The sequence below is a fragment of the Phascolarctos cinereus genome, unplaced genomic scaffold (assembly GCF_003287225.1).
Source record: "Phascolarctos cinereus isolate Bilbo 61053 unplaced genomic scaffold, phaCin_HiC Scaffold_3;HRSCAF=262, whole genome shotgun sequence".
Taxonomy (NCBI): domain Eukaryota; kingdom Metazoa; phylum Chordata; class Mammalia; order Diprotodontia; family Phascolarctidae; genus Phascolarctos; species Phascolarctos cinereus.
The window spans coordinates 203,878,208-203,891,887 of NW_027555736.1; the positions used below are offsets into that span (position 1 = coordinate 203,878,208).

A 13,680-nucleotide genomic window follows, 5' to 3' on the forward strand; every position below is an offset into this window, starting at 1 on the left:
CTACTCCTCCCTAATTAATTCTTTATCCCACTCTCTCCAGCAGCTGTTCTAAACCCTTTCAACCTCCCACAATATTCCCTTCCCCATCACCCTCTCAGCAGACTACCTTCCTGAAAAAATCAAGGCTTTTCACCAGAGATCAGTCTGCACTGGTGAAAGAGGTTCTCAAACTAGGAGTTTCCATTTCAGCAACATGGGGAACGCACAGTATGAGAACTTCCTCCACTAATGCAGATTGTAGCCCATCTATGACATTGATCATAAAACATAGATCATAGGATTGTAGGATCATAAATTTTAGAGCTAGAATTGACCTAAGGGGCCATTGAGCACAAACCCTTCCCCTCCATGTCTTTCAGATAAAGAAACTAAGATTCAGAGAGATTAAGTGTCCCAGGCCAAAAAGGTAACAAGTATCTAAGGCTAGATTGAACCCAGGTCTTCCTGTTAAGAATAGCATTTGTATAGTGCTTTAAGATTTGCAAAGTGCTCTATACATGCCATCTCATTTAATTCTCACAACATTCCTGTGAGGCAAATCCTTTGCTGTCTGTGCCTCAAGCAACTTTCCTGATTCCAAGTCTGGTGCCCTATGCACTTGGGTAGTTCTAGAGGCACATAGAGCATAAGATTTGCTGAATATCACATAGCTAGTACAAGTCAGGGGAAGGATTGGAACTTGGGACTCCAAGCTGAGCACTCTACCCACTGTGCTGTTTTGCAGTCATATATAGTTACAACAATGAAGAGAAATATATATGTTAAAACAATTTTGGAACAATGTTCTACAAATAATAAAATGTAATTTAAAATATGGTGCCAAATTACAATTCATTAATGGTCCTCAGGCCTCATGAATCTCTCTATGACCTCTAGCTCAACTTGTCTCCATGGCAACACAGCAGTATACAGGTTGTTCTGTTGTTCAGTCATGTCCAACTTTTTGTGACACCATGGACCACAGTGTGCCTGTACTGTTGATGAGGTTTTCTTGGTAAAGACACTGGAATAGTTTGCCATTTCTTTCTCCAGTGGATTATGGCAGAGGTTAAATGACTTGTCCAGGGTCACACAGCTAGTAAGTATAAGATGCCAAATTTGAACTCAGGTATTCCTGATTCCAAGCCCACCACTCTATCCACTGAGCCATCTAGCTGCCTCCAATATATGGACAATTTTTGCAATGGAAAGATGCCAGAAGTATACCCCAAGTTCAGTCCTCCCTGTACTCTATGGATCTGTCTCTTCCTTATTGTTAAAAAAGAAAACACATCCAGCCAGGATTCTCATAATATTGTGGGAAGAAGAGTCAGAAGACCTGAATTCAAGTCTAGCCTTTAGTGCTTGCTACCAGTGTGACCCTGGGCAAGTCACCTAACTTCCATGGCCCTAGTTTTCTTATCTGCAAAATGAGGGGTATTGGACTGGGCCTCTGAGGTCCGTTCCAGGTTTGGACCAGTGATCCTATGATACCATTTGTTTGGGAAGGTTTAGTGTTTTCTTGTATTTTTATTTAGCAAACATTTATTAAGCATGGGAGGTGGCTAGAGAGCCAACTCTGGCATCAGAAGGAATTGGCCTTAAGTTCTGCCTGTAATATATACAACTGGCTTTGTGACCTGGGCAAATCATTTAAACTCTTAGTGCCCCTACACAACCATCTAAGACTATAAAGTGCAGAGTAGATATCAATCTGAGATTCCCTTACATCAATGAAGTTATAAATTCAGGTTTTTTGGGGTTTTTTTTTAATGTAACAGGCACTAGTAAAGTTCATTAGACTGTAATCTCCTTGAGGGCAGGGACTCTTTCTTGTTTTTCCTTGTATCCCAAATGCACAGTCCTTTACTAGCCTGGGGTGACATGGAATGAAACTAAATAACCACCTTCTTCCAGCACCAAGAATCATAGAACCTCAGAAGTGGAAGGAATTCTGAGGTTCTCTAACCTAAAATATCCCTGAGACACATATGCCCTGTACGAGTGGTCATACAAGTATCTGCTGCAACACTGCTTCCTGAGATGGCCGAGTTGTTGTATTGCCCCATTAGAAAATTCTTCCTTATGTTGAGCTGAACTTTACCTTCCTCCTGCCCATTAGCCTTGGGGCCAAACAGAATAAATCTAATCCAGGGATGGGAAACCTGTGGCCTCAAGACTGCATGTGGCCCTCTAGGTCCTCAAGTGCAGCTCTTGAACTGAATCCAGCCTTCACAGAACAGATTTGTGAGGTTTGGATTTAGTTCGAGAGCTGCACTTGAGGACCTAGAGGGCCACATGTGGCCTCGAGGCTGCAGATTCCCACCCCTGATCTGATCCCTCTTTCACTTGCACTTGAGGCAACCAGACTTTTCTGAGAGAAATTAAAAGTGCTGATTCACCTTTAAAGGTGCTGGTGGTTCCTATGAAAGCCTAATAGACCTCTGAAAATGGCTTTGGGTTATCCAATGAGATATTCATTGAATGTAGTAGACAAAGTCTTAATGGATACCTGGTAACAATAAAGTTCTGGCAAAAAAATATAAGGCAGAATTAGTCTCCAAGTCCATAAACCAATTCTGATACTATAAAATTAGTCACAGACCAACATACTAGGAGTCAAATGTGTTTTTGATTATTTCTTGGGCAGGCTTTGTGTGAATATTTCTGTTTAAAACTCATGGTTGCTTAGTTCTTGTTTCCCATTCAAGCATGAAATATCTTCCTTAGCACCTAGGAAGAGCTTGGCAGTCAGTGCCTTTTGGGTAAAGTAATATTGGAAATTATAAACATCAGAAAAGGAAATTACAGGCTTCTTCAGGCACAGGTTTTAGCTTTGCTTCTGTAATTAAAATTTACTTCAAATGTTAGGGTTGGGTTCACCAAGACTTCAGGGGGAATGTGTGACATAACCCCTTGTTATGCCTTTTTGCAACAAAAAACATTTGAGGGTTGATATTTTTCCAAGGTGGTTGGCTTATTGACATGTAATTAAATATGGTGCCATATTTTACTGAAAGGGATTTTTAGAAGTCACCTGAGTCTCAAAACATCTTGTTAAATAAGAATCTTTGATTTTTAAATTAATGAAGGGGCTTGGAAATTACAAATATGATTTGTTGGCAATGGATTAATTCACTTGTTGGTTCTCTCCTGAGTGCTTGCCTTAGCAGGGCATCATGATAGCCCCATCCTATATATTGTTGATGGCAATACATTAACCTGTCCATTGGTTATGTAGGAGCCAATTCTAATTTCTTGTCTGGTTATGGAAGGAGGGGTGAGGAAAGTGCTTTGTAAACCTTAATTCAATTTGGCTCACATTTATTAAATTTCTACTACGTGAACATCATTGGCCTATGCAAATGTAAATTATTATTGCTAGTAATGATTAAGATGAATAAAAGAATGAAGGTAGGTTCCCTCTATGGGGAATTTGCTCGGTAATGACCTTTCTCTGCTTTGACCCTAACGTAGCATTTGGTTTGTACCTCAATAGCGCTTCTATTATACTTTATTTTTAATTATAGTTATCTGTTTATATGTTTTATCCCTATTCCTTTGTAAGCTCTATGAGAGCAGGGAGGATGTCTTATGTATTAATAAATTTTATATTTCCTTCAGTGCCTGGCACAGTTCTCTGTACACAGCAGGTTATTAATAAATATTTGATGAACTGAATTGAATCATAATGAGGACTGTCCTGGTAATTTCCTCCTTCAAACCTGAATCAAAATTCACCTTTTTTCCAGGAAACTTCCCCTAATTTACCACCCTTAAACTCAGAACTCATCTTTTACATGTGTATTTTCAGGGCTTCTGTCTTCAGTCTGTCCTACTGCATATTAATGGGCTTTCCTTTATGGTTCTGTTGCTTTGAACACAATCCTCAGTTAACATGTTTTAAAATAGCTAGCATTTATATAGTGCTTCAGGGTTTGCAAAGTGCTCTATATATGTTATTTTATTTGATTCTCGCAACAGTTCTGTGAAGTAGTTGCAAATTTTCCCCCTTTTTATAGGTGAGGAAACTGAGGTTGAGAGGTCAAGCGACATCACCTGGGTTTCAGAGCTAGAATTTCAGGCAACATTTGAACTCAGGTTTTTCTGAGCCCATGTCTAGCACCATACCCACTGCATCACCTAACTGCCTGGTAAACAGCGTTTCTCCACTTACCTCCTCAAAGGGAAGAATTGGGTCTTTTGCTTCTTTAAGTGATGTAAATATAACTGTCATTTCAATATATTTGCTTTCCTTATGTAGTCCTATGCAGTTTATTTTGTACACTTAAAAACATTATTCTGAGAATCGGCCTTACCAGACAGCTGAAAGGATCCGTAACATAAAAAAGGTGGTCACTACCAGAATTTTATCATCAACTATAACCCTAAATTTGATATTACATATTCTGGAAATCCGTAATCTGACCTTATTTTTTTAAAGAAAACTGTAATTCTTTGGGATTAAGATGGTACCTTTGACATTAGACCAGGGGCACTTTTTTGAGAAATCCATGATTGTGAAGCTCGTCATGTAGATGGAGATAGAGCTATTAAAAAACCTACCCTTGCTCAAAACGAGGTCATGGCAGGAAACCAAGATGATTGCATAGTTCCTATGGCTTTTGGTTGGGCTTCAGTTAATTACAGAATTTTAGTATTGAACACTACCTAATCGTCAGTATTGGCAACGGATTAATTCCCTTGTTTGGTTCTCTCCTGGGTGCCCGACTAGCAGGACATCATGATGGCCCCAGCATTGATGAGTTACATCCCATTTGACCCTTTTTTAGCATAGTGGAGTCATTGACACTTGTCCTTTGAAATGTCATCGTCTGGTTGCCCTGATATTTCAACATGACTACAGAAGTACCTGGAACAAAGCTGGGGCTCTATCTTTCCTCCCCTTAATATGTTCCTTTAAGTCTGGGACAGTGAGTATGCCAGGACACCGTTGATATATTAATTGCTATGCAAAGTGAGGTAAGCAGAACCAGGAGAACAATTTATGCAATAACAATAATATTGTAAAGACAAACAACTTGGAAAGACTTAGAACTATGATCAGGATAATAACCAGGCATAGTTCCAGAGGACTCATAGTAAAACATGCTACAAGCTTCCTGATAAAGAGATGATGGGCTCATAGTGCAGACTAAAGCTTATTTATTTATCTGTCTACCTATCTATCTAGGACATGACCAATGCAGGAATTTGTTTAGCTTGACTATACATGTTTATCATGAGTTTTATTTTCCTTGCTTTCTTAATGGGGAAGGAAGGGGCGAAAAGGAAAGAGGGAGAGAATCTGGACCCGAAAATAAAATAAAATTGAACTTAAAAAAAAGATAAATGAATCACTAACAGGTAAAAAAAAAATAGGACAATGGTTTTGTATATCATGTGGGACAATACCTGGATAGGAGAATTTCTGCTTTAAAATATACTATCAGTCAAGGAACACACATATAAAGATGAAATGGTCTCAGGCCTCAAGAAAACAACATTCTGTCAGAGAAGAGAGTATACACATGTAAAAATATATGGTAGGTAAGAGATATTTCTCTGAAAGGGAAATGCAGATCACATAAGAACGAAAGATATAAACCTTTTATTTGAATTTTCAAAATAAGTACAAGGTATTGGGGGAGGATCTAGAAAATAGAGGGCAGGGAACAGGAAAGACTTCATATAGAAAGTGATACTTGGGAGTTAAGGAGGGAGTACGTTCTAGGCATGAGGGACGGTCTGTGCAAGGACAAGAAATTGAGTACCACGCTTGAAGAATGGCAGGGAGATCAGGTTAGCTGGATTGTTTAGTGTATGAAGGGGAACAGTGTATATGATCATGATGGAATACTGCTGTGCTATAAGAAATGGTGAGCTCAGTGATCTTAGAAAAACATGGATGGACTTGCACAAAATAACTAAGAGTGAAATGATCAGAGCAAGAGAACGTTGTATGTGGTAACAACAATATTGTTTTAGGAACAGCTTAGAGCAACTTTTGGCTATTATTAATACCCAAATTAACTAAAAAAGACCTATGAAGGAAGATGCTATTTACATCTAGAGAAAGAACTGATAAATAGAAATATGGATAGAATGATTTTTACATATGTATATGTATTTGTATCTAATGGTAGCCATCTCTAGGACAGAGAAGAAGAAAAGAAAAAGGAAAAAGTTACATGATAACCTTATTATATATTTAAAAGAAATAGCAAGTTGTACACAATAGATTTGAAGTTTTATGTGCAATTGCCTCTTTTTTCTATTCTACTATGTTATGGAAATGCTTGTTTTATTTCATAAGTTCAGAATTTTTTTTTAATTTAATGTATAATGAGGTTGAAAAGCTAAGTTAAAGCTTTAAATACCAAACAGATGTGTTTATATTTGATTTAGGAGGGAATAGGGAATCATTGGAATTTATTGATTAAGGAAGAGACATGGTTAGACCTTTGCTTTAGAAATATCACTTTGTCAACTATGTGAAGGTCAGATTGGAGAAGGAAGGGAGTAGAGATAGACAAATCAATTAGGAGTCTGCTGCAGAAGTCCTAGAGAGAGATGAGGGTTGGAACTATCATGATTGGCCATGTGCTCAGAGATATGGAGATGGATGCAAGAGGTATCACGGAGGTAAAACTAACAAGACATGACAACTAATGGGGGAATGGAGAGTTGAGGATGATTGAGTTGTTAAACTGGGTTACTAGAAGTTTGATGTTACCCTTGAAAGAAATAGGGATGTTTGGAAGAAGTGTGAGTTTGGGAAGAAATATAATGGGTTCAGTTTGGGACATGTTGAGTTTGAGATGCCTATGGAATATCCCACTTGAAGTACCCAATAGACAGTTGGAAATGTGGGACTGGAGCTCAGGAGAAAGATTAGGGCTGGGTATAGGGATCTTGGAATCATCTGTATCTCAATGTTTATAGTTAGTGAATATTGTCACTAGGTGATTTATGTCCTTCTAGATTTATGTTACTACATTTCCCAGAGCCTCTTTAATTGCTGTTATTTCTTTACTATAGCACATTTTATTTCCATAGGGCCAAGGGGACATAAATTGTAAGCTTAAAAATATGGCATGGTTATTAAATTTAGTTCCCCCTCTTTCCCTGCTTTCTTTGTAAAAGAGTTAAAGGGCATGTGCCCCTAGGGAAAAGAAGGAAAGAAAGAAAGAAAGAAAGAAAGAAAGAAAGAAAGAAAGAAAGAAAGAAAGAAAGAAAGAAAGAAAGAAAGAAAGAAAGAAAGAATAAGTTTAAAAATTGCAGTTAATAGGATCACAGATTTTCTAACTAAAAGGAAACCTAGAGGTTACCTAATTCACTCTTCTTATATTTTACAAATGAGAAAATGGAGGCCTAGAGAGGTTGTGACTGGTCCAAAGTCACACAGTTCGAAGGAGGTTATTGCAAAACCTTCACTTCAAGGCATGCCTCTAGTTCCATGTTGCCTACACATATTTTGGATCCATTTGTAGTCCATCTGGCCCTAAAATAAATTCCAAGAAAGTCAACCAAGAAACATTTCTCTAACTTGAAGTATAAACAAGGTATTGCCATTGGGTTAAAACCTTCCCTCATGTGTTCTCATTAGCAGTGTGAAAAATACAAAAATATTAGCCAGATATACAAGAACAGGTTTGTCCAGAAGATCATAAAAGATATTGTTAGTGAAATATTGAAAGGTCGCTGAGGCATTGGCCAATCCAAAAGGCATAATGATCCAGTATTCACATTGTCCAAATCTAGCACGAAAGTCTGTCTAATCATTTATTCCAGACCCTCATTCTCATTTTTATTTATATTTTATATATATTTTATATTTAAGAAGCCCTTAAATATATATTTTTATATTTTTATTTGTTCATTCCTCCAACAAATATCCATTAAGTGATAAATATGTGTAAGCATTGTGTTAGGTGCTAGGGATATACATTAAACACCAAAGCAGTATGTGCCCCTGAGAAGTTTACATTGTATTGAGGGAAACAGAACATATACATAGATAAATAAATGTGAATTATATGCAGAATTCTGTGTGATGGGGAGGGCACTAACGAGATGATCAGGAAAGACCTTATGTAGAATTTGGCATCTAAACTAAGCTTTAAAGAGAGCTAGAGATTTCAAGACACAATATTGAAGGAGAACCTTCCCCTAAAAATCTAGTGTATTATAAGTGTAGATATGTTCCAGGAGTGTCAGGAATGTAGGGCAGCAGGTAATAATTTGGACCATTGTTTTTGAGTCCCCCCTCCATGAAATCCATACAGGACCACAGATGTCTTCCTGCCCTCTACCATACACACAGACAGCTTTCTTAGGGACAGAAGAAGGCATCTTTGCAGTCATCAAAATTGTTAAATAAATCCCTTATTCACATTCTTTGCAATATTTGCACATAGAATTAATGTGAGCATTTGGGACATAGATATCTGCACACAAAATGGAGATGTCCCAAGAAGGTCAATGGGGGTAATCATAGGCCTGATGGGATGGCAGCTGATTCTCTCTCTTCTGGTAAAATATGTTGTACTAGAACTTAAAGTGTATTCAGGGCTTCCTGGCCCTTAGCTGTAACTAACAGTCCTAGGTGAGGCTTCTTGGGTATCACCAACTGTCACTGAGTGGGGTTGTTGGCTTGGAGAAAGCACACATACTGATATCCCATTCAACCTGATCACCATCCCAGAATCTTAGTGTTTGAATGGGCCTTGGAGGCTGTCTAATCCAATCTGTACCTGAAAAGGGACCACAGCAACCTAAATACCATACCCACCACCCTGTCAGTTATCCCCCAGAACTATTTGTCCTTTGCCACCATCTACCCTTCCAAGTGAAGGAAGTAGTTTTATACCGCACTGAACCTTCCTTCCCTACTATCATACTTACTCAAAGGCCTTCCAGTTACTACATACCCATTTTTTACCTTTGCACTGAAGAATGGTCCATATTTTCTTATCAAGTTCTGAGTAATGGAATTGCTAGCTGCTCATTAAGTCTATCAGAACCTGCTTATTCCCTATTTTTCTCCTTCTTAGGGTCCCAAAACCTTTCTGTTGAGGTTAGTAGGATACTAAGTTCCTTAGTCTCTTTAGGTTTCTCTCCTGACTTCGTGGTTAGCTCTTTGCTGCCTAGCCAAGAATTCTCACTACATTCTCAGGTAGGGTATGCTGTCCTCTTTTGAACTATCTTACAGTCTCTCTGACCTTTGCCTGTAGTCCTAAACCAAATGGTTAGGCTCCCCACAAATAATAGTGATAGCTAATATTTACATGGTGTTTTACCAGGCACTGTGCTAAGCACTTTACAACTGTTATCTCTTCACATCAACCCTGGGAGGTAGGTGCTATTATGATTCCCATTTTACTGATGAGGAAACTGAGGCAGACAAGTTAAGTGACTTGCCTACATAGTGAGTGCCTGAGGACGCATTTGAACTCAAGTCTTCCTGACTCCAGGCCCAGAGCTCTGTGCCACCTAGCTGCCCAAATAATACAACAATGTGTTCTGTGTCCTGTAGTCTCACAGCCTGGGTGACTAAGGATGATAAGATTTAGAGTTGGAAGTTACAAAAGTGTAATGGGCTGCCTTGGAATATGGTACATTTCCCTTTAATGAAATTCTTTAAAGAAAGAGCAGTTGTGACCATTTGTTGTGCATATTGTAAGAGGGGATTCTTGCACAGTATTGCACAGATCAACTCTGAGGTCTCTGAAAAATGTATTTTTTCTGTTTTGAGACAAGTCTGATTAGAATTATTGATGGCCTTTTGTTCACATTACCAAGTGAATAGGGAGGTATGGTAGTGAAGTCAAACTGTTGGCAATTTCTACTAGACAAAAAGGGCTTCAGTTTTAGTTGGAGGAAAAAGGTTAGAGAGAAGGAAAATCCTGCAGTTATTAAAGTTTATGACTTGATTCCGTGATGGAAACCACATGGACATTGGTCCATGGTGTGCCTGTAAATGGATGCAATCAGTCATTTAGCATTTATTAAGCATCTAGTATATGCCAGGCTTTGTGCGTAGTGCTACAAAAAGGAAGATTTCATCTCAGAATGACTCCTGAAGATTTCTTTCTCCTAAAATGGTTAAAGTGCATTCCTCCTAATTTTATTCCTCTTAGGGATATAAGGTATATTTGCTTCAGAATTTGAATAATATTTTTTGTCTCACTGATCTTTTGCTGTTCAGTATTAAGGGATTTTGTGGGCAAGTCAAGGCTGACTTTTATCCTTGTTTATGTGATGAAATATTGTCAGAAATAAAATGCAGTGGGGCATCTGAACAAGAAGCTTAAGACATTTCTGTCTGACTCAAGTTTTTGTTTTATATTTCAAGCAATGGTTTTCAATAAGCTGAGTGTCTATTCAGATCAATGTTTACTGCATGCCTCCTATTATGTCTAATTACCATTCTAGGCTTCTCAGCTAGACAGAAATTAAGAATGTAGCTTTTTATCCAATCTGTATTTGACATTTAAACAACACTGGGCTTGAAGTCAGAAGATCTGTGTTCAAGTCCCAGCCTGAGGGCTTATTAGCATGTGACTTTGATTCCATCACTGAGCCTCAATTCATATTTGATAATCTCAGAGCATTGTTGTAAGGATCAAATGAGTGAGTTAAGTGTCAGATGACTTATAATCATAACCACAAACTTCTATACAGATTTAAATTATAATTATCCTTTCGATTAAATAATCTCTTAATTATGTTTATGCATATTTATATATTAAGGTTTGTCTAATTTGGGGGTGGCAAGATTTCCAAAGTTTCCATTGATGAATACGTTTTTTCCCATTTCTGCAAATAATTATTATTTTATTTTTGTTCAGCATTTTGTAGTTTATAAAACATTCTCCTCACAACAACCCTGTGAGGTAGGTAGTTCAAATATTATTGTTAATTTATATTGTATTAATAACAGGGATATTGTTGTCCCCATTTGATAGATGAGGAAACTGAGGCTCTAGTTAAATGACTTACCCAAAATCACACTGGCAACCTAGGATTAGAACCTGAAGCTTATTAATATCTTGTAATTCCAAGTTCTACTACCTGAAGTTTTAGTGCCTGCTTCACAGTATGCTGTAACTGTCTTTCTGAAATGTTGTATCTACACTGAATTATTTCCAGTGAGTTATTTAAAAGGACCCTGAATTGAACCTTTAACTAAGGTTTTTCTATCCAGGGGAAGAGCTGCAGGTTCTAGTTCGTGGTGAAGGTACATTAGTTTCCTAATGGTATTGTCATATTCTCTTCGAAGTGGTCCCATAGAAGAAATTTCTAGAAAGGTAATAGAAATCAGGACTCATCCCATAGAGTCGATACAGACTGTTTGCCCCTGCAGATACTATTATATCATTTTGTGGATGGGCAGTTGAGGCTCAGTGATGGGAAATGACTTGCTCAAGGTCACAAGATCACTATGAGATAGAGTGAGGCCTCAAACTCAGGTCTCCTTACTCTAAGCCCAATGTTCTTTCCAATATACTGTTTCAGTCATTGTTTCACCCCATTAGGAGGCAAACTGCTACAACTTTTGGGTCACTGAGTCATGTACCATTGGATGGGACCTTTGACATCACTTAACCCAATCTCCTTATTTTGCAGAGGTGGGTAGCAAAAAGGTATGTGCTTTAGGTGAGCTCCTTGTGGACAGGGACCATTTGTTTTGCTTTTTTTTGTTTTGTTTCCCTTTCTTTGTATCCCTAGTGTTTAGCACAGTGCCTGGCATACAGTAAGTGCTTAATAAATGCGTGTTGCCTTGACCCATCAGGTTCACAGAGCTAACATGTGGCTGAACTGACACTAGAATTAAACTTCGTAACTCCTAGTCCAGGGATCTTTTCCTTGGGTTCAAAATGTATTCAGGTCTGTTCTTCTTCCCGATATTCCTCTTCACATGTTGGTTTTCTGAAAGTATTGGTCTGTTCCCATTTCTTCAATACCACCTACCATTAAGGTCCCCTGCCACCCGTCTGTTCTTTTCTTAGACTCTTCTCAGCACCTTTCCTCTCCAACCTGACTTCATCCTTAATCGTCCCGCTTCTGGTACACATCATTTACAAAATCACAGACCTAGAGCTAAAAAAGGCCATTGAATTCATCTATTCCAACCCCCTAATTTTATAAATGAGGAAACTAAGGCCTTCGGAGATGAAATGGCTTGTCTAAAGGTGACATAGCTACTAAGTGGCAGAACTGTAGAGCTAAGGTCTCCTGATTTCCAATTCATAGCTCTTTTCATCCACCCTCCCTACTAGCAACCATCCTGTGTCTCTCTTCTTGTCTACACTGCTTAGAAAGCCATCTATAATGGGAGCCTCTACTTCCCCTCCTGCCACTGAATTCTAAAGCCTCTGCAGTCTGACTTCCAATCTCATCACTTGAAATCAGGAACTTCTCCCTCCAAAGTCACCCATGATCTCTTAAACCCTGAGTCTAATAGCCTGTCCTTGATCCTCACCCTTCTTGGCCCCTTTATAGCCTTTCACACCATTTATCGCCCTCTTCTCCTGGATGGTCTCTCTTCCCCAGGTTTACATGACCCTGTTCTCCTGTATCTCTTTCTATAAGTCTGAATGCTACTTCTCAGTCTCCTTCGCTGGCTCTTCATCTAGGTCATACCCATGAACCATGTGTATCCCTTGAGACTCTGTCCTGAGTCCTCTTCTCTTCTTCCTCTCTACTGTCTTGTTTGGTGATGTCATCATCTCCCAGGAGTTTAATTATCATCTCTAGGCAGATGATCCCCAGGTCTCCAGCTCTAGATATATGCATCTATATCCAGCCCTAGCTCTAAACCTATATGTCCTTCCCCACCCCCATCCCCCAGCTCTCTTCTGAGCTCCAGTTTCAGATCAGCAGCTACCCCTGGGATATCTTGCCATTGATTCCTATAGCCGTCTCAAACTCAACCCATACAAAAAAGAAATCATCATATTTCCCCCAAAAAAACTTTTCCCTCTCCCCAGCTTCCCTATTACTGCCAAAGGCACAACTATCCTCCTAGTTACCCAGCTTCCTAAGAGCAGTGTCATCCTTAACCTCTCTTGCATATTCTCTCCATATACCCAGTCTATTGCCAAGTCTTATCATTTCTACCTCCTCAGCATCTCTAGTATACATTCCCTTCTCCCTACTCACATGGTCACACATCAGGCCTGGTTTACTGCAGTCTCCTGCTGGTTGGCTGCTACATCAAGTTTCTCCCACTCGAATCCATTCTCTATTCAACTGCAAAAGAAATCTTCCTCAAGGACCAATCTAGAGATCCACCCCTGCTCCATAAACTCCAGTGGCTCCCTACTATTTCAATAGATCAAATGTACAATGCTCTGTTTGGCATTTAAAGCTCATCACAACCTGACCCTTTCTTAACTTTCCAATCTTCTTACATATAAGAATCTTCCCTTCCGTGTAACTGATGATCCAGTGACATGGGTTTTCTTGATATCCTTGAGTTATAACACACATTTTGCTTCTTGGCACTTTTGCACTGGCTCTCTCCTGTGCCTGGAATGCTCTCCCTCCACCTCTGCTTTATGAGGTCCCTGCCCAACTGCCACTTACTGGTTATTTTTGGGCCCTCCTAGCTCAGAGTGAATGTAAATAGTAACTTTTTCCTCTTTTGGCCAGCAGCAGTGAGGCTCTTCTCCTCCCAGTTTGATTTTTTTTTTT

General features: G+C 38.9%; 1 protein-coding gene across 2 annotated transcripts in view; it reads left to right on the forward strand.

Moving 5' to 3' along the window:
- The window catches only part of SLC24A4 (solute carrier family 24 member 4), a 286,363-nt gene that overhangs the window by 117,753 nt on the left and 154,930 nt on the right, over positions 1 to 13,680 (forward strand). The gene's annotated exons all lie outside the window — the stretch shown is intronic.